Source organism: Caretta caretta, chromosome 2 (assembly GCF_965140235.1).
Source record: "Caretta caretta isolate rCarCar2 chromosome 2, rCarCar1.hap1, whole genome shotgun sequence".
Classification (NCBI taxonomy): Eukaryota; Metazoa; Chordata; order Testudines; family Cheloniidae; genus Caretta; species Caretta caretta.
The window spans coordinates 211,989,845-212,002,737 of record NC_134207.1 but is presented as its reverse complement, the minus strand read 5'-3'; the positions used below and the strand labels follow the sequence as shown (position 1 = coordinate 212,002,737).

General features: G+C 41.8%; 1 protein-coding gene across 1 annotated transcript in view; it reads right to left on the bottom strand.

The window, feature by feature from the left end:
- MACC1 (MET transcriptional regulator MACC1) overlaps positions 1–8,529 on the bottom strand; it is a 41,669-nt gene extending 33,140 nt beyond the window's left edge. Inside the window, exon 1 of the mRNA XM_048837132.2 lies at positions 8,422–8,529. The gene's annotated coding sequence lies outside the window, so the exon portion shown is untranslated. The remainder of the gene's footprint in view (positions 1–8,421) is intronic.
- Positions 8,530–12,893: the final 4,364 nt, after the last annotated feature.

Genomic DNA, 12,893 nt, shown 5'->3' with positions numbered 1-12,893 from the left:
AATTGGGATGAAGCGAGTTCCCAGTGAATCATCTGGCTGACCAGCCCCACACTCCTAAAACTAACATGGTGCATAGTGATGTGACTTCACTGGACAGGAGTTTGAGAAGTTTGGGGTGGGCCAAAAATTTTAGCAAGCTCACCCCAAAATGCTGTGTGAATTAGCATTTCAAATAACAGGAGGTCAGACCTGATGATCCTCCTGGCCTTAGATACTATGAATAACCATGCAGTGAATTCTCAGGAGCCAGGTTCAACATGCTGTGGTTTATAACCCTCGATTCAAAATATGTGCCCAGTTTTCCACTTCATTCATTCTGTGTCAGACAGCTTTACTATTTTTCATCATGACTGAAATTACTGCCTCCCAAGCAGAAGATGAGGGCTGCAGATCAGTAACTCTTAAACCTCGTCACTGGATTTTTAGTATCTGTTCTCCAGCTTTTTTATCAACTGTAGACAGTCCTGCACTATATCAAGACATCTGCACAGTAAATCCATCTTCACAGGTAGAGCAGTCTCCTGAAAACCACAAACCAAAATTTTGGGGACCTCATCCTTCAACAAGTTTGGTGCCTCTTGCAAGAAGTAGGCATTGAAGGTGCTCATCATCTTGCAGGATTAGGTCTGTGAAGAGGATGCAGCACCTTGGCCGGGCTAGTTTATTGTTACACCATAAAAGTACCAGTGTAGCACATCCTGAAGCATCCCAAAACACTCTGCTGGTAGGTAACCCAGCTCAGACACAGACACCTCTAGGGTGAAATGCAGCAGCTACTTAAGGTCAGTATAATGGTTAATCCCCACCCCCACCAAAAAAACAATGTTGGGAAGAGCTGGTTGGGAACTCAAAATTTCTGTTCTGTGGGAGATTCCAACACTTGGTGGGGGGGGGAGGGAGGGCGGGGAGGGGGTAGCAATTGTTCCCAGTCAGAATGAAAAAGCTAAAATTTTGAAATATCCCAAGAAACAAACCTTCTGAACATTGTTTTTATTTGGAACCATTGAAATGTTTCATTTCAGTTTGTTTAAACTTTTATATTAATTATATTAAATAGAAGATACACAAATAATAAAATTAATATTTTGATATAAAATTAATCTAAACATCAGAACAAAACAGTAGTTTTCAACCAAAAATTGTCCACTGAAAAGGTTTCCAACCAACTTTTAGTGTCAGGAGTCCTCTGTTGGATCCCTGACTTTGCCTCAGACTATGTGTGTGTAAAAAGGTTGGCTGCCTCTCACATACACCCCCTCTGGTGGCCAGTGGAGGTTCTGCAGTACCCTGCCTCAGTTTCCTCTCTTGGTTTATTTAAAAAAAAAAAAAGCACACAAAAAGCTTTCACAACTCCAATAAGAGCCCTTCTTGGGGTCTGATTTTATTAAAACAAAGTTCCAAAACAAAGAGAGAGTCTTCCATATACAGACATAAACTGGGCACAACCACTCCTTCCTTAGGTACTCTCTCCTCCTACTCTCTGAGCAGCTAGAGAAGATGCAAAGCCTGCTCTGCCTTCTTCCCAACAGGAAAACAAAAAACTTTCAGCTGCATCTTCCCCATCCATCATTCCCTTTCTCAGGGACCTCTGCAGGAAACTCTCCCAGCAGCTTCATTCAGCAGTTCCACCCCTTTTGACTATCTACCGTCATCTGCTTTTTAGCCCCCTCAGAGGCCTGGTTTAGTCACATGACTTGCTTCATTCTCTCCAGTCCACCTGGGGAGGCAAATCAGCTGTATCACAGGTGGGCTGACTTATCTCCCTTGGAAGGGCCAGACACCCTGTAACAGTTCATTATCATGGACAAGTCACTTAAAATAGGCATGTCTTTACTACCCTGCAGGGGAGCTATGAAGTTAAACTGATGGATATTTGTAAATCATAAGATCCTCCAGTGGATAGAGGATAGAAGAGCTATTACTATATAACAGCACACACAAACACTACACAACTCTTTAAGATGAGTAGTGAAGAAGAATACTGTCAAAATGAAATCTCAGGCAGAATGTAGTTACTCAAACTGAAGGCTAGGCAGCACTCTTACTCTGGAAGCATCATGGATTTTCCTTGGAGGTCTCTCATCCAAGTATTGACCAGGCCTGACCTAGATTAAAGTGTTAAAGCTGTTAAGATCACATGTCTGTAGGCCATCTAGATGCTTCAATACAGTGAAAGAAACTTAGCCCTGCCCATAAAAGGTTGAGTATGTAATGTTCTGAGTTATAACTTGATTAAATATTTTATGTCCCCATGTTCTAACTAGGCCACTGGCTTCAGAAGCATGGAGCATTGGTAAGCAAGCCATCAGTGACACCATGTAAAAATATCTTTGTCCTTATTTAATGCAAACACACACTGTTGCCAACTAATAATGCTTTCAGCTAATCTAGATTAGACATATCTTTGCAAAGCTATTTTACATTGCAGTTATTCCTACTCATACACACATCATCTTGCCAAAAAGATTAACAGTTGAATTTGTTTTAACAGGAAAATGCAGAACTAGATACATGAGGTCAGAATCTGTTCTGTCACAGTGGTGCAAATTCACATGAACTCCACTGACGTTAGTGGAGACTCACCAGTGGTAAATGAGAGCAGAACTTGTCTCTGTTTCTTTCAGTAATCAGTACACGGAATCAACACTGTCCGTGCAGACAGGTTACCTTTTTATCTCAATGGTATTCAGAGATCAGTACCAAATCTGTAAGGCTTAAATTCTACCCTATGCCTGAATTACCTGCGCAGGGGGAAAGTGAGAGTTGTTCATGGATTCTGAGGCCAGAAGGCAGTGCTGTGATCATCTAGTCTGACCTCCTGTAGAACACAGGCCACAGAGCTTCCCCCAAATGATTCCTGGAGCAGATCGTCCAGAAAAAAACATCCAATCTTGATTTTAAAATTGTCAGTGATGGAGAATCCGCCACGACCCTTCATAAATTGTTCCAGTGGTTAATTACTCCGACTGTTAAAAATGTACACTGTATTTCCAGACTGAATTTTTCTAGATTCAAATTCCAGCCATTGGATCATGTTATACCTTTCTCTACTAGAATGAAGAGGCCGTTATTAAATACTTGTTCCCCATCTAGATACTTATAGACTTTAATAAAGTCACCCTTAACCTTCTCTTTGTTAAACCTAATAGATTGAGATATTTGAGTCTATCACTACAAGGCAAATTTTCTAATCCTTTGATCATTCTTGTGACTCTTTCCTGAACTCTCTCCAATTTATCCACATCCTCCACATCCCTTAACACTCCTATGCCTGGAGTAGACTGAAGGACAGTGGGGGGAACAGAGGCAAAATTTGCTGCAGTGCCCCAACCAGTAGGGGGTGTGTTGGGGTAGCTATTTTGCTACAGCCCCAAACTGAGAAGAATGGTGCTGAGCACTATAAATATCTGGCCCAAAATGACATGTTCAAGACCACTCAGGAAATCTGTGGCTGAGCTAAGAATTGACAGCAGCTCTCTTAAGTCCCAGTCCAGCACTTTAACCCCAAGAACAACATTCCTACCAGGATCAGGTCCTCACTGAGACCTGTACAAAGACATACAAAAGGTACATCTACACAGCACTGAGCTACTAATAGTTAATTGTGTGGGGTACACTCAGCTGATCTTGATGGATGTTTCCTGTCTAGAGAGAAAGGCAAGACACTATTCCGCACCTTCTCCCAACCCTTCACCCCCAAGTCCTACCAATGTGCTGTGGAAGAACATTTCTTTAAATCCATGCAGATTGCAGACTCACTGAGGCCAGGACTGTGTCTTAGGGTGTATCTACATGGCAATTGAGAGATGTAATAATTCCCAGCTCTGGGAGATGTACATGCCCCAACTCTGCTTGAGCTAACTTGCTAATAAGAGCACTGTGCCCTCGGCAGTGCGGGTGGCATCTTGGAGTAGCTGTGGCCACTACAATCCTGCCTCACAACCAGGATACGTACTCAGATGACTAGCTTAAGCCACCACTTTCACTGCCATGGGCACAATGCTACATTTAACATGCTAGCTTGAGCAAAGCTAGCATGTACATCTACCAGAGCAGGCAATTACCTGCAGGCTAAACTTAAGTCTATTGCTTCAGCTGGAAACTCAAAACGATATTGTTTTGTAATAGAACCAGCCTTTTGTTACGTCAACAACGCCCCCTGCCTTAGCACAGGCTTTGCCAAAAAATAAATACAAGCAAACACACATGCACTTGACTAATGGATCAACGAAAGAGCTACTTCCCAAATGGTTATCATTGGGAAACTTATCACTGGGAAACTTATTTTTTTAAAATTACTTCATTTTTTTAAAACCTGGAAGTGCCTTTCAAATTCTCATGATTCATGTCTAGGTGAGCTGTTACATATTACATCCCATGGAGAATATAATCCAGCATATTTGTACTACCACTCAATACTGCTAATCAATGAAAACTAGTCTTTTTAAAAAATCAAACAATTTTCAGTGCAAGTTAGCAAACGAAATCCAATTTGTAAATCACTTTGAGCATTACTGATTTAAAAATAAAAGAAGATGGACAATTTTTAAAAGCAAACCTACAATTGTGTTGCTTTGTATCATACATATCTATTGTATGACATCTAAATTCTGCAGTGACCGGCACTCTATAAGAAGATAGCCAGTGCTACTTGAATAGAGCAGGACTCAATAGATATAATATATGCTTGAAAACATAACAGGAGCTTGGGGAAGGGATTTGGAGTGACAAATCATCAAGATGTTGGATCTGTGTATTTATGCATTTGCTTGAATAAAGAATTCAGCTTAAACCTGCTGATCGCTTGTTTGTTTCAGGCAAAATGCAGCATACAGAAAAGAAACTTGTACTAAAGAGAATTTCTTGCAGCTTTTAAACAGTACATTTGATAACTGGGTATAGAACTTCCCTATCAAAAAGGTTGGTTCAGCCTTAAATTGGTTGTCATTCTGTGGGTGTCCTTTGCTTTGTAGTTATGTGCTACTATTGATTCATGTGCAAAACTTCCTTTGAAATAAATGACTGATTTTAAGGTGTGGCCAGTGGAATCTAAAGCTGATTCAAAAGTTTACTCTTTAAGAAAAGAGTGCCTCCCATTGGCATGCAAACTGAATGCTGAGTTTAGCATTCCCTACTACCCTGACTCAATCACAGGGCCTGTGGAATGGTAGATAGTCACTACATAGAGGGGAACTCCAGGGAGTAGATTTACAGAGGAAATTCCTTATCCCCTCCCAGGTTAGCCAGGCTCTTCTGCCTGAATTTAGCCAGCAGCCATACCAGAGCTCATTTAAAGGTACAGGCAACCCTCAACTGCCCCCAAAAAAACCTGGACTAAAGCATAATTGTCCCACTGTAGGATGCCAGGTGATATTTTTTTAAATAGATTAAAATCTGAGCTTGTTTCCTATTACATGGCTGTAAAGCTCTTCTATTAGAGTAACTGTGTGAGTGGACTGGACAGCTTGGGAAATTGGAAATAAGGTTTTCACATCTGTCTGGCTGCCTTGACTTCAGTTTCAATATGATGGCTGTTTGAGACCGCTAACTCATTTCTAACAGGTCACCAGTCCAGATCAGGAGTCTACATTAAAAAACGCAGACTCAATAATCTCAGTAGGGAGGAGGAGGATTGACTGAGCACAGAGACTAAACCCTGTTCTCCTTCAGATCACTGAACTTTCACCCCTGATGATGTAGCTTGCACCATCTGAACTGTACCAGTTCTGTGAATAAAATAGAGGATTCTAGACTCCAAGCCTTGTCCAACAACTGCCTTTAGAGAAATACTATTAAATTGGGACTAATGGATCCTAGGGTATAGGTGCACATATTGTGATGAGTTCTGGGCCCCACACTACAAGAAGGATGTGGAAAAATTGGAAAGAGTCCAGCGGAGGGCAACAAAAATGATTAGGGGACTGGAACACATGAGTTATGAGGAGAGGCTGAGGGAACTGGGGATGTTTAGTCTACGGAAGAGAAGAATGAGGGAGGATTCGATAGCTGCTTTCAACTACCTGAAAATGGGTTCCAAAGAGGATGGCTCTAGACTGTTCTCAGTGGTAGCAGATGACAGAACAAGGAGTAATGCTCTCAAGTTGCAGTGGGGGAGATTTAGGTTGGATATTAGGAAAAACTTTTTCACTAGGAGGGTGGTGAAACACTGGAATGCGTTACCTAGGGAGGTGGTAGAATCTCCTTCCTTAGAAGTTTTTAAGGTCAGGCTTGACAAAGCCCTGGCTGGGATGATTTAATTGGGGATCGGTCCTGCTTTGAGCAGGGGGTTGGACTAGATGACCTCCTGAGGTTCCTTCCAACACTGATATTCTATGATTCTATGATTCATCCACTCTGCTCCTCTCTCATGCTCAGATGTTTGGTGTTGGAGAAGATCATGTTAAAAAAAAAAGTGCTCCTTAACAATTTTTCTCTAAATTATTAGTCCATGGGTAAAACTGCTTCCCCTTAATTATATAATCTTGTGCAGGCTTTAGTGCTGGTGATGCTGGAATGTTTATATAAATTTATTGCCCTTGAAAAATATCCAAAGGTTCGGTATTGTGAGAGTCAGGGGGCTGTCATGAGGACATAGAGCTTGTCACTGATAGATTGAAGGGTTATTCTAGCCCATATCAATAGTGACCCAAAGTTGTATTAATAATATGGTCATGCTAATAATTTGCATGTGTATATAGTGCTTTTCCAAGTGTTAAATGATAAAGCTGTTGTTGCAGCTGTTCTGTGGTCTATGAAATGAGTTGGTTGCCTCAATACAGTTCCTCGTGGACAGGCACTGTTGCTTACAGTGTGAGCTAAAAGGTAATAGCTAAAAATGTTCCCTTCTTATTCAGAGTTTGAGGCAAACCAAGGCAGCGTAGACAATGTATCTTTGTAAGTACTTATTAGACTCCTATCACTAAAGTGCCTGAGCCCTCACGAACATTAATGAATTTGCCCTCATCTTCCCTTTCAGGCGGGGAAGTATTATATGCCCATGTACTCCCCGGGACAAGGCATGCAGAGATTAAATACCTTTCCCAGAGTCACCCAGGAAGTTTGTGGCAGAGCCAGGATTTGAGCCAAAATCTCCGGAGTCCATCTCCATTTTACCTGCTCTCAGGATAAAATGGGGATGATAGCATTTCCCTCCCTCACAGTGCTGTTGTGAGGATAAATACATTAAAGCTTGTGAGGTGTTTGGATATCTCAGTAGCAAGGGGCACATAAGAACTAAAAAAAAGGTTCCTTATTTTAAAAACTGTAAAATGAAACTGCAGCACACACAAGTGAAGCAGTAGGTCACTGTAAAATGGATATTAAGAAGGCAAGAGGAATTCTCAATTACGGATAGGCAAAAACTCAGGTTTTTAAGTACAACAGTCTTTCAGCACCTTTTAGACCACCAGAGAGTAGGGAACAATCAGTGAAGATATGGAGGCTACAGAGAACGTGAATTATTTCTTTTAATCTATCTTCACTATACAGGATGGCTGAGAAATTCTCCGGTGGTGCATGGGGTAGTTAAACAATGGTGTAACTACAATGGTGCAAGTAGTGCAGTCATGCCAGAGACCACAAGGTTATCGGGGTCCTGCCCCTACTTATACATCCCAAAATGCCATTGGCCTTCTTGGCAACAAGGGCACACTGCTGACTCATATCCAGCTTCTCGTCCACTATCACCCCTAGGTCCTTTTCCGCAGAACTGCTGCCTAGCCATTCGGTCCCTAGTCTGTAGTTGTGCATTGGGTTCCTCCGTCCTAAGTGCAGGACCCTGCACTTATCCTTATTGAACCTCATCAGATTTCTTTTGGCCCAATCCTCCAATTTGTCTAGTTCCCTCTGTATCCTATCCCTGCCCTCCAGCGTATCTACCACTCCTCCTAGTTTAGTATCATCCGCAAATTTGCTGGGAGTGCAATCCACACCATCCTCCAGATCATTTATGAAGATATTGAACAAAACCGGCCCCAGGACCGACCCCTGGGGCACTCCAGTTGACACCGGCTGCCAACTAGACATGGAGCCATTGATCACTACCCGTTGAGCCCGACAATCTAGCCAACTTTCTACCCACCTTATAGTGCATTCATCCAGCCCATACTTCTTTAACTTGCTGACAAGAATACTGTGGGAGACCCTGTCAAAAGCTTTGCTAAAGTCAAGAAACAATACATCCACTGCTTTCCCTTCATCCACAGAACCAGTAATCTCATCTGACCTTACTCCATCGGATTCATGAAGGCAAAACAGCTTCCTATAACACATTGGTTTATAAAATTGCACCATCTTCCCCCAGTATTTTCATGCGCCTTTCTAGGTTCTCAGTCTCTTCCCACCCTAATATCCAAGCACCTCACAGCATTTAAAATAGAAATAACAATAACAAAGTTAATTTAGAAAAAACAAAACACTTACTGTTATGGAAACAAGCAGCAACTGCTTTTGTTCAGGTCCAAATTATGACATTGTTTGGGAGGTTTGCAATGTATAAAGCGTGCCCATTTCCGTGCTGGCTTTGAAGAATGTCACTACAACAGGGTTAGGTTAGCTGCACCGCACACACCTTGTGTCTCTCAGGGCTTGTGAGCAATGCCCTCTGGGACTTGCAGTCCTTCTGCTGCTTAGCACCACCTGTTTAAACAGATTATGGGGAAAGCAGAAACTACATTACCCATAATTGCTTTCAGTTTATTTCTGATTATACCTGAAACCAGGAGAGCAGGTCTGGTTGCTGGAGTTTCACCTTAGGGAGGGAGAGAAAGAAGCAAGTGGGAAAGGGAAACTAATGTATGCTCAGTTTGTGCATTTGGAAGACGTTCTGTCTATATTTTTTACTCTCCTGTGCCATGCTGAAGGTATATAGAGCTCTCTGGAAGGGGCAGATGAGGGGAGTGTTGGGATAAAGTGCTATTGTTGAATTTTAAAACAATTAGCTTCAAAGTAAATAATACAACATCCAAACTAGCACAAACCTGCATAACTGCTTCTGCGTCTATCTGTGCGAGAGACACACTCTCAGCTACTGAATGAGCTCAGCTAGGGGTGGCTCCAAAACCTTTAGTCATCAACTGAGGCGGAAATACAGAAATATATTCCAGGAAAGAGAACAGAGCCTTTCTGACCCCATGTTCCTTGACAAAACAGACGTAAAGATTCCAAGAGTAAAATTTCATACATCGTCGCAACAAATTAATATATGGAGACTTTATTAGACGTGGAGATGAGTAAAATGTTTCAGTTGAAACTCTTTTCGGTAAAAGATGCACATTTGGCAGCACTGCAACATTTAATGCATTCATGTGATTTTGCCACATTATTTGTCACAAAAAACAAAAATTCTGAAAAAGTCAGAGTGAAATGTTTTGATTTACAATGACTTTTCATTTCAAAATTTCCTTAAGCCTTATAGTTAAAAAAAAAAAAAACTAATGTAAGTAAAACTTGAAACCAAAACACATTTTGTTTAATCAGAAACCATCTGTTTGATTTGCCAAAAATTTCGAAAACAAATTCTTTGTTGGGTTTTCCCAAAATTAATTTAAATTTGAATTGATACCAAACTGAAAAATCAGTTCTTCGCACACTCTGGTTGGAAGAACTTGGGGTGATGGGGTTCGGAAGAAGAGTTTGTGCCACTGAAAGTCAGAGCAGTCACACGCTTAAGTGGATTTCTTTCATTAGTCCTTACTTCACACCCAGCTCTCACCCGTGGCTCCAAGTAGCTGCTAGCATGCAGCAGTGGCCACACTCCAGGAGTATGCTTTGGCAGACCAGGCAGAGGAGACCTTTAAGTCCAACAGATGGAAAAGCACTGCAGCCATGTTATGTGCCATACACAAGGTTTGGCAAGGCACAAAGATGTCTATGGCTATCCGTCGCACCTAATGATGTTTCCAGTCATTGCGACCTTTTGTGCCACTGGTTTTTGACTTCAACAACTGAGAGAGTGAGATTGCCTTTGTGTGCAATGGTATTCTAACTTAACACTTCATGCACAGGCATTCATGTATCAACCCATGTTGCTGCAAAGCCATCGTTGGGTACAACACGCAACCATACAGCTGGAAGAATGTACCTACCATATTTCAGTGCACGCAGGTCCAAATCCTGCACCTGGCCAGACCCCAAGTAAATAGTCTTTGAACAGGGGTTCTTGGCATGAGTCAGAGAGGACGTAAATCTCCCATCCTGATTTATTATTTGTGTTCCAGCATCACTTAGTGCAATCACAGCCCCATGTACTAGGCACAGCAGTCCCTGCCACCAAGATGTAAAATATAAATAGACACAACACAAAGGGGGTGAGAGAGGCAGCATTCTGACTGTTTCACAGATGGGGAATGGAGACACAAAGGGATAGTTTCTCACCGACGTCACACAGGAACGCTCGACAGAACCAGAAATTGAACTCCAATCTGTGTCCCAGTCCACTGTCTTGACCACAAAACCATTCTTCCTCTAATGAGTCTGCTACAGCAGTTGAGGAGAGGGATTTAGCTACTGAAACTGCATCTAGATCCCCTGACCATGCTGCCTCCCACAAGTTCCCCTCCACCTGTCTGTGATAGGTGCACAGTGCACAGTTTGCACTAGTGTCCTGCCCCTCCCCACGCAGCAGAGCTGCACCAGTTCCACTGCATTCATGGGCTATTTACATGGGTCAGAAGACTTGGCCCTCGGGGAGGGTAACTCCCTCATTTAGGGTTTTCTTTAATGTATTTTTAAAGTATCTCCCTCCAGCAAAGAAACAAATGTTCCTATTTTCCAGTGAGACATTTAAAATTTCACTCATTTCTTTTTCAATCCCATTCACTCAGAATGTCACACTGAGATAGAGCCCTAGAAGGGAATGAATCTGCCAATACCATATTCATCATGGTGACAGCTAAATATCTTATGGAACTACATAAGCTCAGCCATGTAGTTTATTAATGTTTTCTATGGATTTTATGGCCAGGAGGGACCATTAGGCCATTCAACCTGAATTCCTCTATATCACATACTAAAGAATTTCTCCCAGTACTGAGCCTAATAACTTGCATTCAATTAATTAATGGTGGGTCTCATCTTAAAACCCACTATCTAGAAAATAGGAGCCTCTAATCTACAACCATAGTTTGATTTACGTTGGATTTAGTTCTGAAATCATGTTTAATAAATCCCACTTGCCAGATGATGCAGCCCCTGGGAGGGCTCTGCTCTGTTCCCATGAGGAGGATGGTCAGAACAATGCTCACAACAGCCAGGCAGGGCCTGGCCTTCTGCTAAGACTCTGCCTATGGAAATAGAAAGGGTTTTCTCCCTCCAGATCCCCTCTAAAGGTCCAACCTTGGAGATGAAGGGCCTTCAGGGAGAATTTGTAGTTGGAAATGGGCACTGCCAGTGGGAGGAGAGGGGAAATAATGCCAGCCATTTCTGCTGGCTTATTCAGAGCCATTGGAGAAGCAGGGACTGTTTGTCTTTTCTGTTCAGATTGTAAGCTCATTGAGGCAAGGACTGTTTTTCTCAGTGTGTGCCCAGAATCTAGCACAATTAGGCCTGAACCTCAGCTGAGGCCTACTGATGCCATAATAATTAATAACAATAAAGGAGACTTTGTTCTCCTGAGTATCAAGCTCCATCCCTTTTTTCTGTCCTCCAGAATGATTTCCGAAGCTTCCATTTACTGACAGCCTTCACATGGCAGGCAGTTACTGTCCCACTCACCACTCCTTGTTTCTCTGCAGGGTCACTGGCCCAGAGCAGAAACGTTGCACTCCCTAGAGAGGCATTTTTAGACACTTTGTCAGTCCTTCCTCACATTTAAAAAACAAAACTATTGAAATCAATGACAGACCTTTGGATTGGGCCTTCAAGTCATAGTAAACAGCCTTCTGTCCTGGAAATAAATCAAAATATTTAATCAATCTGGTGTTTGTATTTTTTCAGTGTATTAATAAATATATTAAAATACATCTCAGGTGTAAATATAAGTTAAGCATATTTCCCCCTGGTTTTGGAATTGTTCAATAGGGGTGAAAATTAACCCCTGCGGAGCAGACTTGAATATGCACTACTTCAGAGCCACTTAAGGTCTCACAATAGGGTTTATGTGGTGCATATATTTATGTGGGCACTCTGCACAGGAATGAATGAGTCCTGGGTATATACTTATATATACTTATATATACTTATTCTTATGAAACCAGTGCAATGTCTGCATGTGCTGGTGCTTTTATATTATTACCGGATGGAAGCTTACATTGCAGGTAGGTGTTTCTTTTGATTATTCTTGATTATCTCTATAAAAATCGATTTGACCAGTCAAGCTCCTCTTGCCAGACACCATTGAAATCTATTCACCCGCAGACCATTTTTCTTTTGAAAACCAGTGATGAGACACTATTGCCTTTCATAAAGTTTGGCTCATTTCCTAAACAAAAATCTTCCATTAAGCAGATTTAGATCATTATCTCTCAGGAATGCTAAGTATTTTGTGGATAGTTAATAAGTGATTTCATGTGTTTGTTTAATTAACTGCTGCGTTTGTATACAGGGGAAACCCACATGCTGTATGTACATGCAGACAAAGCAATAGCAGATGTTCACTGATCCATCTGGCAACATATTTCCACATTTTTGTTTGCTAGACTGTGGCTCTGTTCAGATCTCAGATATGCTTTTGTGTATTGACGTCAATGGGAGATGTGGGTGAGGATTTCAGGGCAAAATGGGATCTGTGGGCTCAATTCTGCTCTTACAGCCTGAATTTTCAGAACAAGTATGTGAAGCACCTGAGTGACAAGAGTGGCACGTTATGGCCTTGTCTACACGGGTAAATGCCCAGCGTAACAATAGCTATTTTGGAATAGCTCCCCATATGGACACTCTATTGTGGAGTAAATGTG